General features: G+C 40.5%; 1 long non-coding RNA gene across 1 annotated transcript in view; it reads left to right on the plus strand.

Moving 5' to 3' along the window:
• LOC127580313 (uncharacterized) overlaps positions 1-6,461 on the plus strand; it is a 34,261-nt gene that overhangs the window by 24,717 nt on the left and 3,083 nt on the right. The window contains exon 3 of the long non-coding RNA XR_007957804.1: positions 139-253. This is a non-coding gene — a long non-coding RNA (uncharacterized LOC127580313). The remainder of the gene's footprint in view (positions 1-138; positions 254-6,461) is intronic.

The following is a 6,461-nucleotide window of genomic DNA, read 5'->3' on the forward strand; positions in this document are numbered from 1 at the left end:
GTTACATGTGATATATTGCTTGATATTTTGATGTTAATTACAAAATGAGAGAATATATGCAAACACAAGATAAGTGGAGTGAGGATTATGATGCAGAGTCAGGATAGAATCTAAAAATGCATTATTTTCCTTAGGGAGAGATCTATGAAGTTATCTGTGAAATCACTTACTGTGTGCACATTTTTTAAGGAAGAGCACAAGAGGGATAACACAAGCTGTTCCTCCACTTATGGAAAGTAAAATGGAAATCAAGGTACTCCATTTATAATCTATAGAAAATTGAGATTGTTAAATCACTTGATGCGTAGATCATTTAGACAACAAATCAATTTCAATACATTCAATCTCCTTATCCAAAGAAAGTTTTTGCAACAATTCATTTCCCTGCATCATACTTTTCTTTCTCCATCAATTAATCTTACCAATGTATTATTACAAAATTAATTATCATTCATAGTTCTGCAGTGTCCCAAAACTGTTTTAATATAGTACAAATGCATGAAGTTCCATACAACTATTATTTAAGTTCCTAATCAGAATATTTTGACTTGGCTAGTATTATGATGCTACTTTCACTTGTTTGAACTCAATACAAGCTGCATTTTGATTTCGAATGGTGAAGAACCATTGGGCCCGAAAAGCTCATGGAGGTTTGGGGAAAAGGCCTCAAGGAGCATGTCTTATGTCTTGTTCAACAGGGGAAATATGGGGTATTTCCCCTGTTGAATATGATGAACATACTAGTAGAAGTTGGATGGTGGGTAAATAAAGGAGCTGTTTTCTGAAAGATGATTCTCCTTTTCTTCAGGAGGGCTATTGAGCTCCAAATCTACCTGTTTTTGTCAGATGGACTTGGTTTAAAAAAATAACCTGTACACCTGTACTTTTCTGAGTGAGGTAATCCACAAACCCACTCCTCTTTACGTTGATGACTTTATCGTGGCAGATAAGATCACTCCTCATGAACATGTTGTCTGTCTCACTTTGAGGTATACACTAAACTATCTTATATGTTAATGCCTTCAAGATAGTTACATCTGATATTTTGCTTATTATAATGTTAATTACAAAGCGAGACAATAGATGCAAACACAAGTGGAGTGTCAGGCTGTCTGTTCAGGGGCCAATCAAATCTGCATGCTAAATTTGTCATAATCTATTGGAAGACAGTAGATTCTTTGGACCAGACTTCTTATTTGATAAGGCTTTTTGTTTATACCACACACCACACCTCAAAATTTTCTGTCCCCTCTGCACAAATAATATGTTCTCACTTTTGCTATTTTTATAACTGTTTTCCATTTGCTGTTTTTATTTAATTTCTTTTCTTTCTAGCTGTTACTTTTCTTATAGTGAGGCCTTCTATCTTTAATTTAAATATGTAAAGTTATTTGTTTCCACTAATTCCTAATTTTTAACATTTATTTTTGATTCTGTTAACATATTTCCAGAGTTTAATCTGTAAATCCACCTTCCAGATGGCCTTGTATGCTTTTCATCTTTCTTTAAAAACTCAAATGCATGAAGTTATTTGACTGGATTAGATCTGGTCTTACATCAATTGAATTTCAATTTGCAGACCTTAAGATATAGCACAGCACCAGAAACCACAAAACTTGTTTTTCATGAATAGCCGGAAATGGAAATTTGTTTGTGTGGAAAATTAGTTCCATTTTAAGACCATGTAAAATTACATAATTTTGTTATTCATCAATTTAGTTTAGAATCAAATTCAGCTTTTAGATCTTGGTTTTAGTGACAAGTTTTTCATATTTCATACTTTCTCAAAATTATAATGGACATCATAGATTGTTTTCTAAAAGTATGTACTTCTTAAAATGTTTTTTGATCTTCCTGCAATGCAGTAACAAGAACTGTAGTCTTGTATATATATATATATATAGTCTCTTTCATTTCCTCAGCATCTGCCAAGTTACTTTACAAGTAATTAATTGCTTTGAAATCATGTAAGAGATGTGACTTTTAACAACTGAATCAAAGCAATGAGACGATCCACAGTTGAAGTTTATTTTTCTACTCGGAAACTTAGAAGTGTAATATAGGCAAATGATGTGGCTAATTCATATACAACAATATCTAGAAAATAGCAGCAAGATTTGGTTGGTCTTGGAATTGCTGTTGAAATACCCGTTCTCCCTATTAGAGTAGCTGAGATGGCAGTTAGGGCAGTGGCATGCTCCTCCTGCAGAATGTGGGAGATCAGGGAGACTGCAGAATGTGGGAGATCAGGGAGACTTCACCTGTAGGAAGTGCGCCCAGCTGCAACTCCTAGCTGACTGCATTAAGGAACTGGAGCTGGAGTTGGACATACTTAGCATCATCCGGGATGCTGAGAGCATCAAAGGTAAGAGTTTTAGTAAGGTGGTCACACTTAAGGTGCAGGCAGCAAATAGTTGTGTGACCACCAGGAAAGGTAGAGTGAGTAGGCAGACAGTGGAGGATTCCCCTGTGGCAATTCCTCTCAGCAACAAGTATATCCCATTGGATACAGCTAGGGGTGGATACTATCAGGGCATAGCAGCAGCAGCCAGGTCAGGGGCACTGTGGCTGGCTCTGAGGCGCAGCGGGGAAGGGTAAAGTCAGGCAGAGCAATAGTGATAGGAGACTTGATAGTTAGGGGGACAAACATGGGATTTTGTGGTCGCAAAAGAGACGCCAGGATGTTGTGTTGCCTCCCGGTTCCAGGCACCAATGACATAGGTAGAAAGGGGGAAGAGGTCCTGCACAATGAGTATAGGGAGTTAGGAAAAAGGCTGAAAAGCAGGACCTCGAATGTAGTAATTTCTGGATTACTCCTGGTGCCATGTCCTAGTCAGGACAGGAATAGAAAGATAGATGAATGTGTGGCTGAGGAGCTGATGCAGGGGGCAGGGTTTCAGGTGTTTGAATCATTGGAACCTCTTCTGGGCAGGAGCAAGCTGTACAAAAGGGACGGGTTGCACCTCAACCGGAGGGGAACCAATATCCTAGTTAGGAGGTTCACTAGTGCTTCTCAGGAGAATTTAAACTAATTTGGCAGGGGGATGGGAGCCAGAGCACCAGGTCAGAAAGTGGAGGGATTGAGAGGAAGGTAGATGTCACGACCAGTGAGTCTGTAAGGAAGAACAGGCAGGAGCAAGGTAATAGATACAATGGGATGGACGGGTTGAAATGTGTTTATTTTAATGCTAGGAGTATTAAGGGTAAGGATGATGAACTTAGAGCATGGATCAGTTCATCAGTTCATGTTGTGGGCATTACAGAGAATTGGTTGAGAGAGGGACAGGACCAGATGCTTAATGTTCCACGGTTTCAATGTTTCAGAAAAGATAGAGAGGGAGGTAAAAGGTGGGGGGGGGGGGGGGGGGGAAGTTGCGCTATTAATCAGGGACAATATCAGAGCTGCACTCAGGGGGGACATATTGGAGGGCTCATCTACTGAGTCTGTATGGGTAGAACTCAAAAATAAGAAAGGTGCAGTCACTCTGATGGGGTTTAGTATAACCCCCCAATAGTCACTGGGACATTGAGGAACAGATATGCAGGCAGATTATGGAAAAGTGTAAAGACAACAGGTTTGTTGTTGTGGGTGACTTCAACTTCACCAATATAGACTGGGACCTCCTTATTTCAAGAGGTTTAGATGGAGCAGAATTTGTTAGGTGCATCCAGGAGAGTTTCTTGGAGGTGAAAGATGTAGGCGAAGTCCTAAATGAGTACTTCGTGTTGGTATTTACCAAGGAGAAGGACATGGAGGATAGTGAAATCAGTGTAGAGTGTATTAATATGCTAGGGCATTTTGAGATAAAGAAAGAGGTAGTGTTGGGTCTCTTAAAGAATATTAGGGTGGATAAGTCTCCAGGGCCTTACAGTATATACTCCAGGTTATTCAGAGAGGCAAGAGATGACATTGTTGGGGCCTTGACCAAGATCTTCATGTCCTCTCTAGCCACAGGCTAGGTCCCAGAGGACTGGCGAGTGGCTAATGTTGTTCCGTTATTCAAGAAGGGAAATGCAGATAATCCTAGAAACTAGACTGGTGAGCCTCGCGTTAGTGGTAGGGAAACTATTGGAGAGGATTCTTTGGGATAGTATTGATGAGCATTTTGAAAACTATGGCCTAATCAGGGACAGTCAGCATGGCTTTGTGTGGGGCAAGTTGTGTCTTGCTAACTTGATTGAGTTTTTTGAGGTGACGAAGGTCATTGATGAAGGCAGAGCTGTCAATGTTGTCTCCATGAATTTTAGTAAGGCGTTTGACAAGGTCCCTCATGGTTAGCTCATCCAGAATATTAAAGTGCACGGGATCCATGGTGACTTGGCCATTTGGATTCAGAATTGACTTGCCCACAGAAGACAGAGAGTAATGGTCGATGGGACTTACTTTGGCTGGAGGTCTGTGACTAGTGGTGTTCTGCAGGGATCTGTACTGGGACCTCTGCTGTTTGTGATAAATATACCGTATATATAAATGCCCTGGATGAAAATGTAGATGGGTGGGTTAGTAAGTTTGCAGATGATACAAAGATTGATAGTGTTGTGGATAATGTAGAAGATTGCCAAAGCATACAGCATGATATATATCAGTTGCCGATACGGGTGTAGAAATGGCAGATGGAGTTTAATCTGGCCAAATGTGAAATGTTGCAGTTTGGGAGATCAAATGTAAAGGGTTAGCATACTATTAAATGATAAGACCCTTTACAGTGTTGATGTACAGAGGGATCGGGGTCCGAGTCCATAGCTCCCTGAAAGTGGGTGGACAGGTTGATAGGGTGGTCAAGAAGGCATATGGCATGCTTGCCTTTATTGGTCGAGGCACTGAGTGCAAGCATTGGGAAGTTACAGTATGTTGCAGCTTTATAAAACTCTGTTTGGGCCACATTCAATTCTGGTCACCCCATTATAGGAAGGATGTGGAGGCTTTGGAGAGGGTGCAGAAGAGGTTTACCAGGATGTTGCCTGGATTAGAGAGCATATGCTATAAGGAGAGGTTGGACAAATTTGGGTTGTTTTCTCTGGAGCGACGGAGGTTGAGAGGAGATCTAATAGAAGTTTATCAGATTATGAGAGACAATAGATAGAATAGACAGCCGGTATCTTTTTCCCATAGTCGAAGTGTCTAGTACCAGAGGGTATGCATTTAAGATGAGAGGGGAAAGTTCAAAGGAGATGTGCTGGGCAAGTTATTTACACAGAGAGTGGTAGATGCATGGAATATGCTGCCAGGGGTGGTAGTGGAGGCAAATATGATCGAAGTGTCTAAGAGGTTCTTAGATAGGCACATGAATGTGCAGAGAATAGAGGGATATGGACATTGTGTAGACAGAAGGGATTAGTTCAGGTAGGTATTTAATTACTAGCTTAATTAGCTTGGCACAACATTGTGGACTGAAAGGCCTGTTCCTGTGCTGTACTGTTCCATGTTCTATGGTCATGTGAGTCTATGATTGTCGGTTCTATCAGACTTCATGTGTTTGAATAATATTCATAATGTGCATATTATCCATGTGTTGTGTTGTGGAGCCATGTGTTCAGATGAAAGTCCTTATTATCATTGGCCACCTTTTTGTTTGTTGTGGATGCTCAAATACTGATGGTACAGTGGGTCATCAAAGAATAACTGTGTCAGTATTGTTGTCAGATGACTGGGTGTTGAACTACATATTGCCCTGTGTTTGGTCATGGATGTACTGGACATCGAGGGATTGTACTTTCTTCCGGTTGTGGTGCATCTCAGTGTTGATATGTAAAGCAATCAATGCCATGTGGGTGCAGTCAATGACATTCTGCACCATTGAGAAGACAACAAACCTTCCAAATTTGTGCACTCACTCAACTTGCTGATCTCGAGCAAGAATAAATATGTATTCTGCTGGAAGGTAACCATGATTTCCCTTAAACAAAAGTGAACAGCAAACTTGAAAATCACAGATATTTCCAAATCCAGCCTGAAAGAAGCCTGACATATGTATGCTTGTGAGCATGGAGCCCTTATCAGATGCAGGCAAGGTAGTTCACACATGGCATCAGATGCCAAATTGGAAACATGTTAATAGTCTGTACTGCCGTAACAAAGGACACTCGTGGCTGTACTTTGCAGCTACAGAGTGTATGTGTGGTTTATCATAATGAAGAGCTTTGGGCCTGACAATTTTACCACTAATATTCATTATTGATAGAAAGCACTGATAAGCTTCCTTTTAGCTCTTTAGCTTGCAGCAGCCTGAATGTTAACCCATTAATTTCCAGAACTGAATGTTAAATTCTAGAAGTGGGGTAACTTTGACACGAACATTTCCTACTCCAGTATGCACGGTTTTTCACCAGATGTTCAGAGTGTGAACTCTAATTCTGAACACAATCACACAATTATAAATTCTTGCCTATTTCCACAAAGCAGGCATAACTTTATTTCCTGGTGTTATTTCCTTCTCCCGTCCAGCAACCATGGGTGTCAT

The sequence above is a fragment of the Pristis pectinata genome, chromosome 19, assembly GCF_009764475.1.
Source record: "Pristis pectinata isolate sPriPec2 chromosome 19, sPriPec2.1.pri, whole genome shotgun sequence".
In the NCBI taxonomy this organism is placed as follows: domain Eukaryota; kingdom Metazoa; phylum Chordata; class Chondrichthyes; order Rhinopristiformes; family Pristidae; genus Pristis; species Pristis pectinata.